The sequence below is a fragment of the Procambarus clarkii genome, chromosome 33, assembly GCF_040958095.1.
Source record: "Procambarus clarkii isolate CNS0578487 chromosome 33, FALCON_Pclarkii_2.0, whole genome shotgun sequence".
Classification (NCBI taxonomy): Eukaryota; Metazoa; Arthropoda; class Malacostraca; order Decapoda; family Cambaridae; genus Procambarus; species Procambarus clarkii.
In genome coordinates this window covers 22,488,026-22,512,457 of record NC_091182.1, presented here as the reverse complement: position 1 = coordinate 22,512,457, position 24,432 = coordinate 22,488,026, and the positions used below count along the sequence as shown (strand labels likewise).

Sequence of the window (24,432 nt, the reverse complement as noted above, 5' to 3'; positions counted from 1 at the left end):
TCCGATTTGCCTTATTACGAACATTTATGCATTGATCCTTTTGTTTTAAATTCTTACTAATCATAACTCCCAGATCCCTTTCGCAATCCGACTTCGCAATCACAACACCATCTAGCTCGTATCTTGTAACTCTATCATCATTACCTAACCTCAGAACTTTACATTTATCAGCATTAAACTGCATCTGCCAATCCTTTGACCATTTCAAAACCCTATCTAGATCAACTTGAAGTGATAGTGAGTCCTCCTCCGAATTAATTTCCCTACCGATTTTCGTATCATCGGCAAATTTGCAAATGTTGCTACTCAAACCTGAATCTAAATCATTTATATATATTATAAACAACAGAGGTCCCAGGACAGAGCCTTGAGGCACTAAGAACATAAGAACATAAGAACAAAGGTAACTGCAGAAGGCCTATTGGCCCATACGAGGCAGCTCCTATTCTATAACCACCCAATCCCACTCATATACTTGTCCAACCCGTGCTTGAAACAATCGAGGGACCCCACCTCCACAATGTTACGCGGCAATTGGTTCCACAAATCAACAACCCTGTTACTGAACCAGTATTTACCCAAGTCTTTCCTAAATCTAAACTTATCCAATTTATACCCATTGTTTCGTGTTCTGTCCTGTGTTGATACTTTTAATACCCTATTAATATCCCCCCGGTTATGTCCATTCATCCACTTGTAAACCTCTATCATGTCACCCCTAACTCTTCGCCTTTCCAGTGAATGCAACTTAAGCTTTGTTAATCTTTCTTCATATGAAAGATTTCTAATTTGGGGAATTAACTTAGTCATCCTACGCTGGACACGTTCAAGTGAATTTATATCCATTCTATAATATGGCGACCAAAACTGAACTGCATAATCTAAATGGGGCCTAACTAGAGCAAGATATAGCTTGAGAACCACACCAGGTGTCTTGTTACTAACGCTGCGATTAATAAATCCAAGTGTCCGATTTGCCTTATTGCGAACATTTATGCATTGATCCTTTTGTTTTAAATTCTTACTAATCATAACTCCCAGATCCCTTTCGCAATCCGACTTCGCAATCACAACACCATCTAGCTCGTATCTTGTAACTCTATCATCATTACCTAACCTCAGAACTTTACATTTATCAGCATTAAACTGCATCTGCCAATCCTTTGACCATTTCAAAACCCTATCTAGATGAACTTGAAGTGATAGTGAGTCCTCCTCCGAATTAATTTCACTACCGATTTTCGTATCATCGGCAAATTTGCAAATGTTGCTACTCAAACCTGAATCTAAATCATTTATATATATTATAAACAACAGAGGTCCCAGGACAGAGCCTTGAGGCACTCCACTTACAACATTTTCCCACTCTGACTTGATTCCATTTATACTAACTCTCTGTTTCCTTTGGTATAGCCATGCCCTAATCCAGCTTAATATAGCACCCCCAATACCATGAGACTCTATCTTTTAAGAACATAAGAACATAAGAACAAAGGTAACTGCAGAAGGCCTATTGGCCCATACGAGGCAGCTCCTATTCTATAACCACCCAATCCCACTCATATACTTGTCCAACCCGTGCTTGAAACAATCGAGGGACCCCACCTCCACAATGTTACGCGGCAATTGGTTCCACAAATCAACAACCCTGTTACTGAACCAGTATTTACCCAAGTCTTTCCTAAATCTAAACTTATCCAATTTATATCCATTGTTTCGTGTTCTGTCCTGTGTTGATACTTTTAATACCCTATTAATATCCCCCCGGTTATGTCCATTCATCCACTTAACATAAGAACATAAGAACAAAGGCAACTGCAAAAGGCCTGTTGGCCCATACGAGGCAGCTCCTATTTATAACCACCCAATCCCACTCATATACATGTCCAACCCATGCTTGAAACAATCGAGGGACCCCACCTCCACAATGTTACGCGGCAATTGGTTCCACAAATCAACAACCCTGTTACTGAACCAGTATTAACCCAAGTCTTTCCTAAATCTAAACTTATCCAATTTATACCCATTGTTTCGTGTTCTGTCTTGTGTTGATACTTTTAATACCCTATTAATATCCCCTTTGTTATGTCCATTCACCCACTTGTAAACCTCTATCATGTCACCCCTAACTCTTCGCCTTTCCAGTGAATGCAACTTAAGCTTTGTTAATCTTTCTTCATATGAAAGATTTCTAATTTGGGGAATTAACTTAGTCATCCTACGATGGACACGTTCAAGTGAATTTATATCCATTCTATAATATGGCGACCAAAACTGAACTGCATAATCTAAATGGGGCCTAACTAGAGCAAGATATAGATTGAGAACCACACCAGGTGTCTTGTTACTAACGCTGCGATTAATAAATCCAAGTGTCCGATTTGCCTTATTACGAACATTTATGCATTGATCCTTTTGTTTTAAATTCTTACTAATCATAACTCCCAGATCCCTTTCGCAATCCGACTTCGCAATCTCAACACCATCCAGCTCGTATCTTGTAACTCAATCATCATTACCTAACCTCAGAACTTTACATTTATCAGCATTAAACTGCATCTGCCAATCGTTTGACCATTTCAAAACCCTATCTAGATCAACTTGAAGTGATAGTGAGTCCTCCTCCGAATTAATTTCCCTACCGATTTTCGTATCTTCGGCAAATTTGCAAATGTTGCTACTCAAACCTGAATCCAAATCATATATATATATTATAAATAACAAAGCCCCAGGACAGAGCCTTGAGGCACTCCACTTACAACATTTTCCCACTCTGACTTGATTCCATTTATACTAACTCTTTGTTCCTTTGGTATAGCCATGCCCTAATCCAGCTTAATATAGCACCCCCAATACCATAAGACTCTATCTTTTTAATCAGTCTTTCATGTGGCACTGTATCAAAAGCTTTGCTAAAGTCAAGGTACACAACATCACAATCCTTACCACTATCAACTGCCTTAACTATGCTAGAATGAAAAGATAACAAATTTTGTTAAACATGAACGGCCATTTACAAAACCATGCTGCGACTCAATTATTAATTTATGTTTTTCAAGATGAAGACGAATTTTATTTGCTGTTATAGATTCGAGTAACTTTCCCACAATAGATGTTAGGCTAATTGGTCGATAGTTAGACGCAAGTGATCTCCTTTCTTAAAAACTGGTATCACATTAACAACTTTCCAAAACTCTAGCACTCTGCCTGACTCTATTGATTTATTAAATATGGATGAAAGTGGGTCACAAAGCTCCTCTTTGCATTCTTTAAGCACCCTGGCAAACACTTCATCCGGCCCTGGGGATTTGTTTGGTTTGAGTTTTACTATTTGTTTAAGAACATCCTCCCTGGTAACTGCTAAACTCGTCTACCTGTCCTCGTCCCCACCCACATAGACTTGTTCGGCTGAAGGCATATTAAGTTCCTCTTTAGTAAATACAGATGCAAAATATTTATTAAAAATACTACTCATCTCTTCATCACTATCTGTTATTTGACCTGTCTCAGTTTTTAATGGACCTATCCTTTCCCTAGTCTTAGTACGATGTAACTGAAAAAACCCTTTAGGATTTAAGAACATAAGAACATAAGAACAAAGGTAACTGCAGAAGGCCTATTGGCCCATACGAGGCAGCTCCTATTCTATAACCACCCAATCCCACTCATATACTTGTCCAACCCGTGCTTGAAACAATCGAGGGACCCCACCTCCACAATGTTACGCGGCAATTGGTTCCACAAATCAACAACCCTGTTACTGAACCAGTATTTACCCAAGTCTTTCCTAAATCTAAACTTATCCAATTTATATCCATTGTTTCGTGTTCTGTCCTGTGTTGATACTTTTAATACCCTATTAATATCCCCCCGGTTATGTCCATTCATCCACTTGTAAACCTCTATCATGTCACCCCTAACTCTTCGCCTTTCCAGTGAATGCAACTTAAGCTTTGTTAATCTTTCTTCATATGAAAGATTTCTAATTTGGGGAATTAACTTAGTCATCCTACGCTGGACACGTTCAAGTGAATTTATATCCATTCTATAATATGGCGACCAAAACTGAACTGCATAATCTAAATGGGGCCTAACTAGAGCAAGATATAGCTTGAGAACCACACCAGGTGTCTTGTTACTAACGCTGCGATTAATAAATCCAAGTGTCCGATTTGCCTTATTACGAACATTTATGCATTGATCCTTTTGTTTTAAATTCTTACTAATCATAACTCCCAGATCCCTTTCGCAATCCGACTTCGCAATCACAACACCATCTAGCTCGTATCTTGTAACTCTATCATCATTACCTAACCTCAGAACTTTACATTTATCAGCATTAAACTGCATCTGCCAATCCTTTGACCATTTCAAAACCCTATCTAGATCAACTTGAAGTGATAGTGAGTCCTCCTCCGAATTAATTTCCCTACCGATTTTCGTATCATCGGCAAATTTGCAAATGTTGCTACTCAAACCTGAATCTAAATCATTTATATATATTATAAACAACAGAGGTCCCAGGACAGAGCCTTGAGGCACTCCACTTACAACATTTTCCCACTCTGACTTGATTCCATTTATACTAACTCTCTGTTTCCTTTGGTATAGCCATGCCCTAATCCAGCTTAATATAGCACCCCCAATACCATGAGACTCTATTTTTTTAATCAGTCTTTCATGTGGCACTGTATCAAAAGCTTTGCTAAAGTCAAGGTATACAACATCGCAATCCTTACCACTATCAACTGCCTCAACAATGCTAGAATAAAAAGATAACAAATTTGTTAAACATGAACGGCCATTTATAAAACCATGTTGCGACTCAATTATTAATTTATGTTTTTCAAGATGAAGACGAATTTTATTTGCTATTATAGATTCGAGTAACTTTCCCACAATAGACGTTAGGCTAATTGGTCGATAGTTAGACGCAAGTGATCTATCTCCTTTCTTAAAAACTGGTATCACATTAGCAACTTTCCAAAACTCTGGCACTCTGCCTGACTCTATTGATTTATTAAATATGGTTGACAGTGGGTCACAAAGCTCCTCTTTGCATTCTTTAAGCACCCTGGCAAACACTTCATCCGGCCCTGGGGATTTGTTTGGTTTGAGTTTTACTATTTGTTTAAGAACATCCTCCCTGGTAACTGCTAAACTCGTCAACCTGTCCTCGTCCCCACCCACATAGACTTGTTCGGCTGAAGGCATATTGTTAAGTTCCTCTTTAGTAAATACAGATACAAAATATTTATTAAAAATACTACTCATCTCTTCATCACTATCTGTTATTTGACCTGTCTCAGTTTTTAATGGACCTATCCTTTCCCTAGTCTTAGTACGATATAACTGAAAAAACCCTTTAGGATTTGTCTTTGCTTGCCCTGCTATGCGAACTTCATAGTTTCTTTTTGCTTTCCTTATCTCTTTTTTAACATTTCTAACCAGTTGTACGAATTCCTTTTCTAAAGTGACCTCCCCATTTTTAATCCTTTTGTACCAAGCTCTCTTTTTACCTATAAGGCTCTTCAAATTCTTTGTTATCCACTTTGGGTCATTAGTATTCGATCTATTCAATTTGTATGGTATACTACGTTCCTGTGCTTTGTTTAGAATATTCTTAAATAAGTTATATATTGAATCCACATCGAAATCCCCATTTAAGTCACCTATCGCTGGGTTCATGTCTCGCTCCAAGACCGGCCCACACCCCATACCCAAGACTTTCCAATCAATTTGACCCAAAAAATTTCTTAGGCTATTAAAATCAGCTTTTCGAAAATCTGGCACTTTAACAGAATTTTCTCCTACTGGTCTATTCCATTCTATGCTAAATCTGATTTCTTTGTGATCACTGCTCCCTAGCTCACTCCCTATTTCGATGTCATTAATTTGCGTTTCCCTGTTAGTTAACACTAAATCTAAAATATTATTTTCCCGTGTTGGTTCCTTAATGTGTTGCGTAAGAAAGCAATCGTCAATTAATTCTAGAAAATCTTCTGCTTCACTATTCCCTGTTTTGTTCAACCAGTTTATTCCGCTAAAATTAAAGTCACCCATGACATAAATACTGTTAGATCTAGATGCTCTAGATATTTCATCCCATAGATGCTTTGCTTCCATTCTGTCTAAATTTGGTGGCCTATATATTACTCCTATTATAATATTATTAGCTTTTTCGTTTAATTCAATCCAAATAGTTTCTGTGTGTGGCTCTGTTTTGATTCCCTCTTTGAGACTGACTTTTTAATCAGTCTTTCATGTGGCACTGTATCAAAAGCTTTGCTAAAGTCAAGGTATACAACATCGCAATCCTTACCACTATCAACTGCCTCAACAATGCTAGAATAAAAAGATAACAAATTTGTTAAACATGAACGGCCATTTATAAAACCATGTTGCGACTCGAAAAACATAAATTAATAATTGAGTCGCAACATGGTTTTATAAATGGCCGTTCATGTTTAACAAATTTGTTATCTTTTTATTCTTGTTTAGAAAGTTTTTAAGAAAAGAGATAGATCACTTGCGTCTAACTATCGACCAATTAGCCTAACGTCTATTGTGGGAAAGTTACTCGAATCTATAATAGCAAATAAAATTCGTCTTCATCTTGAAAAACATAAATTAATAATTAAGATGAAGACGAATTTTATTTGCTATTATAGATTCGAGTAACTTTCCCACAATAGACGTTAGGCTAATTGGTCGATAGTTAGACGCAAGTGATCTATCTCCTTTCTTAAAAACTGGTATCACATTAGCAACTTTCCAAAACTCTGGCACTCTGCCTGACTCTATTGATTTATTAAATATGGTTGACAGTGGGTCACAAAGCTCCTCTTTGCATTCTTTAAGCACCCTGGCAAACACTTCATCCGGCCCTGGGGATTTGTTAAGAACAAAGGTAACTGCAGAAGGCCTATTGGCCCATACGAGGCAGCTCCTATTCTATAAGAACATAAGAACATAAGAACAAAGGCAACTGCAGAAGGCCTGTTGGCCCATACGAGGCAGCTCCTATTCTATAACCACCCAATCCCACTCATATACTTGTCCAACCCGTGCTTGAAACAATCGAGGGACCCCACCTCCACAATGTTACGCGGCAATTGGTTCCACAAATCAACAACCCTGTTACTGAACCAGTATTTACCCAAGTCTTTCCTAAATCTAAACTTATCCAATTTATACCCATTGTTTCGTGTTCTGTCCTGTGTTGATACTTTTAATACCCTATTAATATCCCCCCGGTTATGTCCATTCATCCACTTGTAAACCTCTATCATGTCACCCCTAACTCTTCGCCTTTCCAGTGAATGCAACTTAAGCTTTGTTAATCTTTCTTCATATGAAAGATTTCTAATTTGGGGGATTAACTTAGTCATCATACGCTGGACACGTTCAAGTGAATTTATATCCATTCTATAATATGGCGACCAAAACTGAACTGCATAATCTAAATGGGGCCTAACTAGAGCAAGATATAGCTTGAGAACCACACCAGGTGTCTTGTTACTAACGCTGCGATTTAATAAATCCAAGTGTCCGATTTGCCTTATTACGAACATTTATGCATTGATCCTTTTGTTTTAAATTCTTACTAATCATAACTCCCAGATCCCTTTCGCAATCCGACTTCGCAATCACAACACCATCTAGCTCGTATCTTGTAACTCTATCATCATTACCTAACCTCAGAACTTTACATTTATCAGCATTAAACTGCATCTGCCAATCCTTTGACCATTTCAAAACCCTATCTAGATCAACTTGAAGTGATAGTGAGTCCTCCTCCGAATTAATTTCCCTACCGATTTTCGTATCATCGGCAAATTTGCAAATGTTGCTACTCAAACCTGAATCTAAATCATTTATATATATTATAAACAACAGAGGTCCCAGGACAGAGCCTTGAGGCACTCCACTTACAACATTTTCCCACTCTGACTTGATTCCATTTATACTAACTCTCTGTTTCCTTTGGTATAGCCATGCCCTAATCCAGCTTAATATAGCACCCCCAATACCATGAGACTCTATCTTTTTAATCAGTCTTTCATGTGGCACTGTATCAAAAGCTTTGCTAAAGTCAAGGTATACAACATCGCAATCCTTACCACTATCAACTGCCTCAACAATGCTAGAATAAAAAGATAACAAATTTGTTAAACATGAACGGCCATTTATAAAACCATGTTGCGACTCAATTATTAATTTATGTTTTTCAAGATGAAGACGAATTTTATTTGCTATTATAGATTCGAGTAACTTTCCCACAATAGACGTGAGGCTAATTGGTCGATAGTTAGACGCAAGTGATCTATCTCCTTTCTTAAAAACTGGTATCACATTAGCAACTTTCCAAAACTCTGGCACTCTGCATGTCTCTATTGATTTATTAAATATGGTTGACAGTGGGTCACAAAGCTCCTCTTTGCATTCTTTAAGCACCCTGGCAAACACTTCAACCGGCCCTGGGGATTTGTTTGGTTTGAGTTTTACTATTTGTTTAAGAACATCCTCCCTGGTAACTGCTAAACTCGTCAACCTGTCCTCGTCCCCACCCACATAGACTTGTTCGGCTGAAGGCATATTGTTAAGTTCCTCTTTAGTGAATACAGATACAAAATATTTATTAAAAATACTACTCATCTCTTCATCACTATCTGTTATTTGACCTGTCTCAGTTTTTAATGGACCTATCCTTTCCCTAGTCTTGGTACGATATAACTGAAAAAACCCTTTAGGATTTGTCTTTGCTTGCCCTGCTATGCAAACTTCATAGTTTCTTTTTGCTTTCCTTATCTCTTTTTTAACATTTCTAACCAGTTGTACGAATTCCTGTTCTAAAGTGACCTCCCCATTTTTAATCCTTTTGTACCAAGCTCTCTTTTTACCTATAAGGTTCTTCAAATTCTTTGTTATCCACTTTGGGTCATTAGTAATCGCAGCGTTGTTACTAACGCTGCGATTAATAAATCCAAGTGTCCGATTTGCCTTATTACGAACATTTATGCATTGATCCTTTTGTTTTAAATTCTTACTAATCATAACTCCCAGATCCCTTTCGCAATCCGACTTCGCAATCACAACACCATCTAGCTCGTATCTTGTAACTCTATCATTACCTAACCTCAGAACTTTACATTTATCAGCATTAAACTGCATCTGCCAATCCTTTGACCATTTCAAAACCCTATCTAGATCAACTTGAAGTGATAGTGAGTCCTCCTCCGAATTAATTTCTCTACCGATTTTCGTATCATCGGCAAATTTGCAAATGTTGCTACTCAAACCTGAATCTAAATCATTTATATATATTATAAACAACAGAGGTCCCAGGACAGAGCCTTGCACATAACCACCCAATCCCACTCATATACTTGTCCAACCCGTGCTTGAAACAATCGAGGGACCCCACCTCCACAATGTTACGCGGCAATTGGTTCCACAAATCAACAACCCTGTTACTGAACCAGTATTTACCCAAGTCTTTCCTAAATCTAAACTTATCCAATTTATATCCATTGTTTCGTGTTCTGTCCTGTGTTGATACTTTTAATACCCTATTAATATCCCCCCGGTTATGTCCATTCATCCACTTGTAAACCTCTATCATGTCACCCCTAACTCTTCGCCTTTCCAGTGAATGCAACTTAAGCTTTGTTAATCTTTCTTCATATGAAAGATTTCTAATTTGGGGAATTAACTTAGTCATCCTACGCTGGACACGTTCAAGTGAATTTATATCCATTCTATAATATGGCGACCAAAACTGAACTGCATAATCTAAATGGGGCCTAACTAGAGCAAGATATAGCTTGAGAACCACACCAGGTGTCTTGTTACTAACGCTGCGATTAATAAATCCAAGTGTCCGATTTGCCTTATTACGAACATTTATGCATTGATCCTTTTGTTTTAAATTCTTACTAATCATAACTCCCAGATCCCTTTCGCAATCCGACTTCGCAATCACAACACCATCTAGCTCGTATCTTGTAACTCTATCATCATTACCTAACCTCAGAACTTTACATTTATCAGCATTAAACTGCATCTGCCAATCCTTTGACCATTTCAAAACCCTATCTAGATCAACTTGAAGTGATAGTGAGTCCTCCTCCGAATTAATTACCCTACCGATTTTCGTATCATCGGCAAATTTGCAAATGTTGCTACTCAAACCTGAATCTAAATCATTTATATATATTATAAACAACAGAGGTCCCAGGACAGAGCCTTGAGGCACTCCACTTACAACATTTTCCCACTCTGACTTGATTCCATTTATACTAACTCTCTGTTTCCTTTGGTATAGCCATGCCCTAATCCAGCTTAATATAGCACCCCCAATACCATGAGACTCTATTTTTTTAATCAGTCTTTCATGTGGCACTGTATCAAAAGCTTTGCTAAAGTCAAGGTATACAACATCGCAATCCTTACCACTATCAACTGCCTCAACAATGCTAGAATAAAAAGATAACAAATTTGTTAAACATGAACGGCCATTTATAAAACCATGTTGCGACTCAATTATTAATTTATGTTTTTCAAGATGAAGACGAATTTTATTTGCTATTATAGATTCGAGTAACTTTCCCACAATAGACGTTAGGCTAATTGGTCGATAGTTAGACGCAAGTGATTTATCTCCTTTCTTAAAAACTGGTATCACATTAGCAACTTTCCAAAACTCTGGCACTCTGCCTGACTCTATTGATTTATTAAATATGGTTGACAGTGGGTCACAAAGCTCCTCTTTGCATTCTTTAAGCACCCTAGCAAACACTTCATCCGGCCCTGGGGATTTGTTTGGTTTGAGTTTTACTATTTGTTTAAGAACATCCTCCCTGGTAACTGCTAAACTCGTCAACCTGTCCTCGTCCCCACCCACATAGACTTGTTCGGCTGAAGGCATATTGTTAAGTTCCTCTTTAGTAAATACAGATACAAAATATTTATTAAAAATACTACTCATCTCTTCATCACTATCTGTTATTTGACCTGTCTCAGTTTTTAATGGACCTATCCTTTCCCTAGTCTTAGTACGATATAACTGAAAAAACCCTTTAGGATTTGTCTTTGCTTGCCCTGCTATGCGAACTTCATAGTTTCTTTTTGCTTTCCTTATCTCTTTTTTAACATTTCTAACCAGTTGTACGAATTCCTGTTCTAAAGTGACCTCCCCATTTTTAATCCTTTTGTACCAAGCTCTCTTTTTACCTATAAGGTTCTTCAAATTCTTTGTTATCCACTTTGGGTCATTAGTATACGATCTATTCAATTTGTATGGTATACTACGTTCCTGTGCTTTGTTTAGAATATTCTTAAATAAGTTATATATTGAATCCACATCGAAATCCCCATTTAAGTCACCTATCGCTGGGTTCATGTCTCGCTCCAAGACCGGCCCACACCCCATACCCAAGCCTTTCCAATCAATTTGACCCAAAAAATTTCTTAGGCTATTAAAATCAGCTTTTCGAAAATCTGGCACTTTAACAGAATTTTCTCCTACTGGTCTATTCCATTCTATGCTAAATCTGATTTCTTTGTGATCACTGCTCCCTAGCTCACTCCCTATTTCGATGTCATTAATTTGCGTTTCCCTGTTAGTTAACACTAAATCTAAAATATTATTTTCCCGTGTTGGTAATCGTGTTGGTTTCCTATTGTTGGTTCCTTAATGTGTTGCGTAAGAAAGCAATCGTCAATTAATTCTAGAAAATCTTCTGCTTCACTATTCACTGTTTTGTTCAACCAGTTTATTCCGCTAAAATTAAAGTCACCCATGACATAAATACTGTTAGATCTAGATGCTCTAGATATTTCATCCCATAGATGCTTTGCTTCCATTCTGTCTAAATTTGGTGGCCTATATATTACTCCTATTATAATATTATTAGCTTTTTCGTTTAATTCAATCCAAATAGTTTCTGTGTGTGGCTCTGTTTTGATTCCCTCTTTGAGACTACATTTCAAATTGTCCCTAACATATATGGCTACTCCACCTCCTCGTCTAATATATCTATCTGTGTGAAATAGTTTAAATCCATATATTTGATATTCAGCTAATAGTTCTCTATTTTCTACATTCATCCACGTTTCGGTAAGTGCAATAATATTTATTTTTTCTGTGCAGACAAGAGCATTTAATTCGTTAATTTTATTTCTTAGACTTCTACTGTTAGTGTAATATACCCTAAGTGAATTGTTATTTTGCGGACCTTCTCTTTCCCTGATCGTTTTGCCAATTCCTTTCTCCCACAAACACATACTTTTATTACCTCCTTCCTCCAAATCAATTCCCATACCTCTATCTACTAACAGTTTAAACCCAAACAAACACCTTTAACCACTTCTTCTAGCGAGTTCGCAACAGCAACAACCCCAGCTCTCGATAGATGCACCCCATCACGAGCATACATTTCATTTCTTCCATAGAAGTGTTCCCAGTTGTCTATGAAAGATATTGCATTTGATTTGCAATATCTTTCCAGCCGGCAATTGACACCAAGTGCCCTCGATATCCATTCATTTCCCACTCCCTTTCTTGGAAGAATGCCACATATGATCGGGATTCCTCCCTTGCTCCTAACTAACTCTATGGCTGTTTTATACCTCTGAATCAGTTCCTCACTCCTGACTCGACCAACATCATTTCCTCCCACGCTAATGCAAATAATGGGATTGTTCCCATTACCAGCCATAATATCATTCATGTTGTTTATAATATCACCAATGCCAGCTCCGGGATAGCAAACCCTTAACCTGTTCCCCCTATCTCTAGCACAAAACGTTCTATCCAAATACCTTATCTGGGAATCTCCCACAACTAATGTTTGCTTAGGTACTTCCTTTACTTTCTGAGGGGCCTGCGCTTCCTTTCTCTTCGTTGCTTTCCCTTTTGCGCGATCCACAGTCTCTCCACAGCACTCGTCCTCCAAAACGTCAAATGAATTTGAAGTTGCTATGGCGTTTGAAGGCGGCTTTATCAAAGTCTTCTTAAGGCCCCTGTCTTTCGCAACTCTCCAAGACGAGGTCCCTTTACTGCTGGTCTCCTCCTTCGTTACTACTCGTTGTTTTTTAAGCTGACGCACCTCCTCCCGCAGAGAGTCCAACTCTGTCCTCAGGGCTCCCACTAGAGTCACCAGGTCCTTCACTACAACTTCCATATTGCTATGATAATATAACAACACTCAGGAGCTCCGGTTAACACAACCTCTCACTGTGACTTCACCTGACCGACTGCTTCACCTGACCGACTGACAAACTGTTTGGTTTGAGTTTTACTATTTGTTTAAGAACATCCTCCCTGGTAACTGCTAAACTCGTCAACCTGTCGTCGTCCCCACCCACATAAGAACATAAGAACAAAGGAAACTGCAGAAGGCCTATTGGCCCATACGAGGCAGCTCCTATTCTATAACCACCCAATCCCACTCATATACTTGTCCAACCCGTGCTTGAAACAATCGAGGGACCCCACCTCCACAATGTTACGCGGCAATTGGTTCCACAAATCAACAACCCTGTTACTGAACCAGTATTTACCCAAGTCTTTCCTAAATCTAAACTTATCCAATTTATATCCATTGTTTCGTGTTCTGTCCTGTGTTGATACTTTTAATACCCTATTAATATCCCCCCGGTTATGTCCATTCATCCACTTGTAAACCTCTATCATGTCACCCCTAACTCTTCGCCTTTCCAGTGAATGCAACTTAAGCTTTGTTAATCTTTCTTCATATGAAAGATTTCTAATTTGGGGAATTAACTTAGTCATCCTACGCTGGACACGTTCAAGTGAATTTATATCCATTCTATAATATGGCGACCAAAACTGAACTGCATAATCTAAATGGGGCCTAACTAGAGCAAGATATAGCTTGAGAACCACACCAGGTGTCTTGTTACTAACGCTGCGATTAATAAATCCAAGTGTCCGATTTGCCTTATTACGAACATTTATGCATTGATCCTTTTGTTTTAAATTCTTACTAATCATAACTCCCAGATCCCTTTCGCAATCCGACTTCGCAATCACAACACCATCTAGCTCGTATCTTGTAACTCTATCATCATTACCTAACCTCAGAACTTTACATTTATCAGCATTAAACTGCATCTGCCAATCCTTTGACCATTTCAAAACCCTATCTAGATCAACTTGAAGTGATAGTGAGTCCTCCTCCGAATTAATTTCCCTACCGATTTTCGTATCATCGGCAAATTTGCAAATGTTGCTACTCAAACCTGAATCTAAATCATTTATATATATTATAAACAACAGAGGTCCCAGGACAGAGCCTTGAGGCACTCCACTTACAACATTTTCCCACTCTGACTTGATTCCATTTATACTAACTCTCTGTTTCCTTTGGTATAGCCATGCCCTAATCCAGCTTAATATAGCACCCCCAATACCATGAGACTCTATTTTTTTAATCAGTCTTTCATGTGGCACTGTATCAAAAGCTTTGCTAAAGTCAAGGTATACAACATCGCAATCCTTACCACTATCAACTGCCTCAACAATGCTAGAATAAAAAGATAACAAATTTGTTAAACATGAACGGCCATTTATAAAACCATGTTGCGACTCAATTATTAATTTATGTTTTTCAAGATGAAGACGAATTTTATTTGCTATTATAGATTCGAGTAACTTTCCCACAATAGACGTTTGGCTAATTGGTCGATAGTTAGACGCAAGTGATCTATCTCCTTTCTTAAAAACTGGTATCACATTAGCAACTTTCCAAAACTCTGGCACTCTGCCTGACTCTATTGATTTATTAAATATGGTTGACAGTGGGTCACAAAGCTCCTCTTTGCATTCTTTAAGCACCCTAGCAAACACTTCATCCGGCCCTGGGGATTTGTTTGGTTTGAGTTTTACTATTTGTTTAAGAACATCCTCCCTGGTAACTGCTAAACTCGTCAACCTGTCCTCGTCCCCACCCACATAGACTTGTTCGGCTGAAGGCATATTGTTAAGTTCCTCTTTAGTAAATACAGATACAAAATATTTATTAAAAATACTACTCATCTCTTCATCACTATCTGTTATTTGACCTGTCTCAGTTTTTAATGGACCTATCCTTTCCCTAGTCTTAGTACGATATAACTGAAAAAACCCTTTAGGATTTGTCTTTGCTTGCCCTGCTATGCGAACTTCATAGTTTCTTTTTGCTTTCCTTATCTCTTTTTTAACATTTCTAACCAGTTGTACGAATTCCTGTTCTAAAGTGACCTCCCCATTTTTAATCCTTTTGTACCAAGCTCTCTTTTTACCTATAAGGTTCTTCAAATTCTTTGTTATCCACTTTGGGTCATTAGTATACGATCTATTCAATTCTATTCACATAGTATACGATCTATTCAAGTCTATTCACATCTCATCTCTTCATCACTATCTGTTATTTGACCTGTTTCAGTTTTTAATGGACCTATCCTTTCCCTTGTCTTAGTACGATATAACTGAAAAAACCCTTTAGGATTTGTCTTTGCTTGCCCTGCTATGCGAACTTCATAGTTTCTTTTTGCTTTCCTTATCTCTTTTTTAACATTTCTAACCAGTTGTACGAATTCCTGTTCTAAAGTGACCTCCCCATTCTTAATCCTTTTGTACCAAGCTCTCTTTTTACCTATAAGGTTCTTCAAATTCTTTGTTATCCACTTTGGGTCATTAGTATTCGATCTATTCAATTTGTATGGTATACTACGTTCCTGTGCTTTGTTTAGAATATTCTTAAATAAGTTATATATTGAATCCACATCGAAATCCCCATTTAAGTCACCTATCGCTGGGTTCATGTCTCGCTCCAAGACCGGCCCACACCCCATACCCAAGACTTTCCAATCAATTTGACCCAAAAAATTTCTTAGGCTATTAAAATCAGCTTTTCGAAAATCTGGCACTTTAACAGAATTTTCTCCTACTGGTCTATTCCATTCTATGCTAAATCTGATTTCTTTGTGATCACTGCTCCCTAGCTCACTCCCTATTTCGATGTCATTAATTTGCGTTTCCCTGTTAGTTAACACTAAATCTAAAATATTATTTTCCCGTGTTGGTTCCTTAATGTGTTGCGTAAGAAAGCAATCGTCAATTAATTCTAGAAAATCTTCTGCTTCACTATTCCCTGTTTTGTTCAACCAGTTTATTCCGCTAAAATTAAAGTCACCCATGACATAAATACTGTTAGATCTAGATGCTCTAGATATTTCATCCCATAGATGCTTTGCTTCCATTCTGTCTAAATTTGGTGGCCTATATATTACTCCTATTATAATATTATTAGCTTTTTCGTTTAATTCAATCCAAATAGTTTCTGTGTGTGGCTCTGTTTTGATTCCCTCTTTGAGACTACATTTCAAATTGTCCCTAACATATATGGCTACTCCACCTCCTCGTCTAATATATCTATCTGTGTGAAATAGTTTAAATCCATATATTTGATATTCAGCTAATAGTTCTCTATTTTCTACATTCATCCACGTTTCGGTAAGTGCAATAATATCTATTTTTTCTGTGCAGACAAGAGCATTTAATTCGTTAATTTTATTTCTTAGACTTCTACTGTTAGTGTAATATACCCTAAGTGAATTGTTATTTTGCGGACCTTCTCTTTCCCTGATCGTTTTGCCAATTCCTTTCTCCCACAAACACATACTTTTATTACCTCCTTCCTCCAAATCAATTCCCATACCTCTATCTACTAACAGTTTAAACCCAAACAAACACCTCTAACCACTTCTTCTAACGAGTTCGCAACAGCAACAACCCCAGCTCTCGATAGATGCACCCCATCACGAGCATACATTTCATTTCTTCCATAGAAGTGTTCCCAGTTGTCTATGAAAGATATTGCATTTGATTTGCAATATCTTTCCAGCCGGCAATTGACACCAAGTGCCCTCGATATCCATTCATTTCCCACTCCCTTTCTTGGAAGAATGCCACATATGATCGGGATTCCTCCCTTGCTCCTAACTAACTCTATGGCTGTTTTATACCTCTGAATCAGTTCATAAGAACATAAGAACATAAGAACAAAGGTATTGCAGAAGGCCTATTGGCCCATACGAGGCAGCTCCTATTCTATAACCACCCAATCCCACTCATATACTTGTCCAACCCGTGCTTGAAACAATCGAGGGACCCCACCTCCACAGTGTTACGCGGCAATTGGTTCCACAAATCAACAACCCTGTTACTGAACCAGTATTTACCCAAGTCTTTCTTAAATCTAAACTTATCCAATTTATATCCATTGTTTCGTGTTCTGTCCTGTGTTGATACTTTTAATACCCTATTAATATCCCCCCGGTTATGTCCATTCATCCACTTGTAAACCTCTATCATGTCACCCCTAACTCTTCGCCTTTCCAGTGAATGCAACTTAAGCTTTGTTAATCTTTCTTCATATGAAAGATTTCTAATTTGGGGAATTAACTTAGTCATCCTACGCTGGACACGTTCAAGTGAATTTATATCCATTCTATAATATGGCGACCAAAACTGAACTGCATAATCTAAATGGGGCCTAACTAGAGCAAGATATAGCTTGAGAACCACACCAGGTGTCTTGTTACTAACGCTGCGATTAATAAATCCAAGTGTCCGATTTGCCTTATTACGAACATTTATGCATTGATCCTTTTGTTTTAAATTCTTACTAATCATAACTCCCAGATCCCTTTCGCAATCCGACTTCGCAATCACAACACCATCTAGCTCGTATCTTGTAACTCTATCATCATTACCTAACCTCAGAACTTTACATTTATCAGCATTAAACTGCATCTGCCAATCCTTTGACCATTTTAAAACCCTATCTAGATCAACTTGAAGTGATAGTGAGTCCTCCTCCGAATTAATTTCCCTACCGATTTTCGTATCATCGGCAAATTTGCAAATGTTGCTACTCAAACCTGAATCTAAATCATTTATATATATTATAAACAACAGAGGTCCCAGGACAGAGCCTTGAGGCACTCCACTTACAACATTTTCCCACTCTGACTTGATTCCATTTATACTAACTCTCTGTTTCCTTTGGTATAGCCATGCCCTAATCCAGCTTAATATAGCACCCCCAATACCATGAGACTCTATTTTTTTAATCAGTCTTTCATGTGGCACTGTATCAAAAGCTTTGCTAAAGTCAAGGTATACAACATCGCAATCCTTACCACTAGTTCCTCACTCCTAACTCGACCAACATCATTTCCTCCCACGCTAATGCAAATAATGGGATTGTTCCCATTACCAGCCATAATATCATTCATGTTGTTTATAATATCACCAATGCCAGCTCCGGGATAGCAAACCCTTAACCTGTTCCCCCTATCTCTAGCACAAAACGTTCTATCCAAATACCTTATCTGGGAATCTCCCACAACTAATGTTTGCTTAGGTACTTCCTTTACTTTCTGAGGGGCCTGCGCTTCCTTTCTCTTCGTTGCTTTCCCTTTTGCGCGATCCACAGTCTCTCCACAGCACTCGTCCTCCAAAACGTCAAATGAATTAGAAGTTGCTATGGCGTTTGAAGGCGGCTTTATCAAAGTCTTCTTAAGGCCCCTGTCTTTCACAACTCTCCAAGACGAGGTCCCTTTACTGCTGGTCTCCTCCTTCGTTACTTCTCGTTGTTCTTTAAGCTGACGCACCTCCTCCCGCAGAAAGTCCAACTCTGTCCTCAGGGCTCCCACTAGAGTCACCAGGTCCTTAACTACAACTTCCATATTGCAATGATAATATAACAACATTTATCAGCATTAAACTGCATCTGCTAATCTTCTGACCATTTCAAAACCCTATTTAGAAGACATAGTGAGTCTTCTTCCGTGTTAACTTCCCTACCAATTTTTGTATCATCTGCAAATTTGCAAATGTTGCTATTCAAACCTGAATCTAAATCATTTATATATATTATAAACAACAGAGGACCCAGGACAGAGCCCTGAGGTACTCAACTAAAAACATTATCCCACTCTGACTAAACCCCATTTATACTAACTCTGTTTCCTTTGGAATAGCCATGCCCTAATCCAACTTAATATAGCACCCCAATACCATGAGCCTTTATTTTTTTAATCAGTCTTTCATGTGGCACTGTATCAAAAGCTTTGCTAAAGTCAAGGTAAACAACATCACAATCCTTACCACTATCAACTGCCTCAACTGCTGGAATAAAAAGACAGCAAATTTGTTAAACATGAACTGTCATTTGTAAAACCATGTTGCGACTCATTTATTAATCTATGTTTTTCAAGATGAAGACCAATTGTTTTTGCAATTATCGATTCAAGTAACTTTCCCACAATAGACGTTAGGCTAATTGGCCGATAGTTTGACGCAAGTGATCTATCTCCTTTCTTAAAAATTGGTATCACATTAGCTACCTTCCATGACTCTGGCACTCTACCTAACTCTATTGATTTATTAAATATGGTAGACAGTGGCTCGGAAAGCTCCTCTTTGCATTCTTTAAGCACCCTGGCAAACACTTCATCCGGCCCTGGGGATTTGTTTGGTTTTAGTTTTACTATTTGTTTAATTACATCCTCCCTGGTAACTGCTAAACTATTCAACCTGTCCTCGTCCCCACCCATATATACTTGTTCGGCTGAAGGCATATTGTTAAGTTCCTCTTTAGTAAATACAGATATAAAATATTTATTAAAAATACTTCTCATCTCCTCGTCATTTTCCGTTATTTGACCTGTTTCAGTTTTTAATAGACTTATCCTTTCCCTAGTCTTAGTTCGATATAACTGAAAAAACCTTTAGGATTTGTCTTCGCTTGCCCTGCTACGCGAACTTCATGTTTTCTTTTTGTTTTCCTTATCTCTTTTTTTAACATTTCTAACCAGTTGTACGAATTCCTGTTATAAACTAACATCCCAATTCTTAATCCTTTTGTACCATGCTCTCTTTTTACCTATAACGTTCTACAGATCATTTGTTATCCACTTTGGATCATTAGTATTCGATCTATTCAATTTATATGGTATACTACTTTCCTGGGCTTTGCTTAGAATATTTTTAAATAGGTTATATTTTTAATCCACATCGAAATCCCCTTTTACGTCACCTGTCGCTGGGTTCACGTCTAGCCCACACCCCCATCCCCAAGTAGGGGATGTAGTAGAAGTAGGATCCCTTGATTATTTCAAGTGTTGGTTGGACATATATATGAATGGGATTGGGTGGATATAAATAGGAGCTGTCTCGTTTGAGCCAATAGGCCTTCTGCAGTTATCATCTTATGATCTTAGGTTTTTTATGACATGACATTCTTTAACTATTGGGTTTATTATCTCTAAGCAGTACTTGTAACCAAGTCTGTGTTTGGCTAATGCAATGTCTCTGCAAATCTTTTTGCCAGTCTTGCACCCAGTGGCTCGTTCGTACACATAAGAAAGGTAACTGCAGAAGGCCTATTGGCCCATACGAGGCAGCTCCTATTTATATCCACCAAATCCAATTCATATATATGTCCAACCCTCGCTTGAAACAATCGAAGGATCCCACCTCCACCACGTTACGCGGTAATTGGTTCCACAAATCAACAACCCTGTTACACATCGCAGTGGATCTTACTTTTGTTACTTTGGCTCTGTGGCGACTTTTGATAGTTGGGAGCATTTTCCTTTTGATTTACTCCTTAGTCTGTGAAAAACTCGGAGATATGTTATCCTGTTCAACAGGTAGAGCAGTGGTAGTTTTTGCTAGTGAGTCTGCCTATTCATTACCATCTACGCCAATGTGACTTGATATACTATTTAGGGTGATTGATAGCCCTAGATTGTATGTTTCTTTTCCTACATGTAGGACGTCTGTGACTGACTGTCGTCTGGAAAGTTGTAGGATCTCCAGTATGAGTGAGGTGGGTCGGCGAAGTTGTAGTCCTCCGCGCTACATATACAACCCTCTCCCGACGCAACGCAACTTATACAGTACTCTTCATGTGCTAAGTATACAACTCTCTCCCGGCGCTATATATACAACACTTCTCATGTAAAACTTCCTAGTGTATTATCTACGTCAGCCGTGATCGTGACAGAGAAAATGACGCAATATTTACCCCAAAATTTATTGGCGCTGTTTGCGCCAAGAGACCCAATCCCATATCTTCCACCAATTGAAAAATTAACATGGGAGAAAAGGACAGATGGTTACTCGGGTTTGGGCAATTTAATACAAAAATTTGAGGATCCGAAAGACACCCCACCTCCAACAATAATAGAAACTCGTAAGGACAGATTGGACCGCATGCGTAAGGAAAAGGCGGAACAAATCCAGTACAAATTAGAACAAGACATTGCTCTATGGGACCCTCACAATAATGAATCTGCAACTGGAGACCCTTGCAAGACACTCTTTGTTTCCCGCATTAATTATGATACAACGGAGTCTAAGCTATGAAGAAATTTTGAAATCTATGGACCCATTAAGAAGATTGTTATGGTTTACAACATTAAGACAGGAAAGCCTCGGGGATACGCATTTATCGAATATGAACACGAGCGAGGCATGCACTCGGCTCGCAAACATGCTGATGGAAAGAAGATTGACAATCGTCGAGTTTTGGTCGACGTAGAGCGTGCTCGCACAACCAAGGGCTGGTTGTCTCGAAGATTAGGTGGAGGCCTGGGAAGCACGCGTCGTGGCAGACCAGATGTAAATGAAAACCCTGGTCGTGAAGATTATCTTAGACGTGTTGGTAGTGCAAGGGATGCAGATCGTATGACGAGTAATAATCGAGAACGAGTTGATAGGGATCGTGACCCTGAAAGTAGGCACACCCACAGTCGAGAACGAGAACCAAGGGATAGACGCAGGAGGTCACGCAGCAGAGATCGGAAGCGTCAAAGATCTCGTTCTCGTGAACGTGATGCAACAGAACCAGAGGAAGGTGATAATAGAGAGAAGAGACATCGTAGATCACGCTCCTGTGACCGCAATAGACGATCAAAGTCACGTGAGGGGAAACATGGCAGGGAACGGGACCGAGAAAGACGTGAGCGTATTCCAAGGGAAGAAGAAGAAGAGAATATAAAAAAAACTGGCAGAGAACGCAACCGAGAAAAACGTGAAGGTGTTCCAAGAGAAGAGGAGGAGAATATCAAAAAACGTGGTAGAGAACGGGACCGAGAAAGACGTGAGCGTGTGCCAAGAGAAGAAGAGGAGAATATCAAAATCAAGAAGGAGCCAAAGGATGACTATCCTGATTATGAAGGCTCATATCATAATAACTTCCCCATGAAGGATGAGGACAATGGTATTAAATATGAGGAGAAAGAGGCAAATAATGAAATTAATGATTAATATTTGTTTTAATGACAGATCCTCAGTTGTACTATTACACAGTTTGTATTTGTATACAAATATTCATACATCGTGTAGTATGGCTTGTTGTTGGGTATTTTTGTACTTTCTGGAAAATGGAGAGTAATAAATGTTAATGAATAATATTCTGGATATGATAATAAATGTTTTTGAATGATGTATATATTGTGTTAATTGTTGAATAATGTTGACCTGGCCCAGTAATTTGTAGAAGAGTTCTGTTCAAAAGTTCATGATTGAAATCATGATATTTTTTAACGCACTCTGACATAGAATGACCATAATCTGTCTGGCAGGGTTGGTAGTTCTAATGAAGTTCTTGATTAAAAGAAATTAATAAATAACTTGTTCAGGTTCTTAATAAAAAAAACTATATGGAATGATTGCAAGTTCCTAAAAAGCAACCCATCACTAATTTGCTTAATTATTTGATGAGAATGATTGTAAGAACATAAGAACAAAGGAAACTGCAGAAGGCCTGTTGACCCATACGAGGCAGCTCCTATCTATAACCACCCAATCCCACTCATATACTTGTCCAACCCGCGCTTGAAACAATCGAGGGACCCCACCTCCACCACGTTACGCAACAAATCAACAACCGAACCAATGTTACCGAACCAGTATTTACCCAAATCTTTCCTAAATCTAAACTTATCCAATTTATACCAATTGTTTCGTGTTCTGTCTTGTGTTGATACTTTTAATACCCTATTAATATCTCCTATGTTATGTCCATTCATCCACTTGTAAACCTCTATCATGTCCTAACTCTTCGCCTTTCTAGTGAATGCAATTTAAGCTTTATTAATCTTTCTTCATATGAAAGTTTCTAATTTGGGGAATTAACTTAGTCATCCTACGCTGGACACGTTCAAGTGAATTTATATCCATTCTATAGTACGGCTTACGACTACATTCTATTGTAGTCGTTATATATAATAAAATACTAAGCCAACAAGTAAAGTCTTAATTTAAATTCTATAGAAAGTCGACAATTAATGCTGACAAAACAGAAGGTTTTGAGGTTAGGTAATGATAGAGTTACAAGATAAGTTACAAGAGTTATGATTATTAAGAATTTAAAACAAAAAAATCTATATATATAAATACTCGTAATAAACCAAACAAGACACAGGAATTTATTTATCGAAGCGTTATTAAGAGGACACCTGGTGTTGTTCTTCAGCTACATCTTGCTCTGGTTAGGCCCCAATGAGTTCATTCAATCTGAAAGAACTCAGAAGTGCTACAAGGAAAACTAAAAAATACAGCTCCAGGCGAGGACAAAATCACTTACAACATGCTAGCCAAGCTAGGAGAAAAGGGTGAAGAAGCGTTCTTGAATCTCATCAACAGAGTATGGGTGACAAGAACCCGACCACTCTCTTGGAACAGTGCAATTATAGTTCCCATTCCAAAACCTAAAGACCCAGGAAATCCAAGACCTATCTCATTAACAAGCTGTCTGACCAAAACTGCAGAAAGAATGGCCCTTAATCGAATTGAATGGAAAGCCAATCCACTACACCAAAATATGTTTGCTTACAGAAAAGGTGTTGGAACCACAGAATGCCTTACCTCCCTCCTGGATAAAATCAATGACAAACCTGGAATCCTTATTTTTCTAGACCTTGAAAAAGCCTTCGAGTTAGCCAGTGCTCCAGCTACACTGTGCTGCCTTGTGGATAAGGAAATCAAAGGACACGCTCTTGCTTTTGCCAAAGGAAGCTTGCTTAACCGAGAAGCTAAAGTCAAATTCCAAGGAAAAACATCGACCTCAAAGAGGCTGGAAAATGGAACTCCGCAGGGAGGAATACTAAGCCCCTTCCTCTTCAACTGTCTCATGGAACAATTCATGAAGCTCAAGCTACCAAAAGCCAAACTTCTTAACTATGCAGAAGACTTTGTGGTCATCATCAATGGCAAAGGTGCAAGGAATCATGCACAAAAATGCCTAGATATTATCAGCAAGGAAGCGGAACGCATAGCAGTGAAAATAAAGAGCAATAAAACAAAAGCAATGGCCGTTAAAATGAGAACTCATGACATCAGACTGG

The 24,432-nt window shown here is 38.3% G+C and overlaps 1 pseudogene; it reads left to right on the top strand.

The window, feature by feature from the left end:
- Positions 1–21,091: 21,091 nt before the first annotated feature.
- LOC123765370 (U1 small nuclear ribonucleoprotein 70 kDa pseudogene) lies at positions 21,092–22,351 on the top strand (annotated as a pseudogene).
- The last annotated feature ends 2,081 nt before the right edge of the window (positions 22,352–24,432 follow it).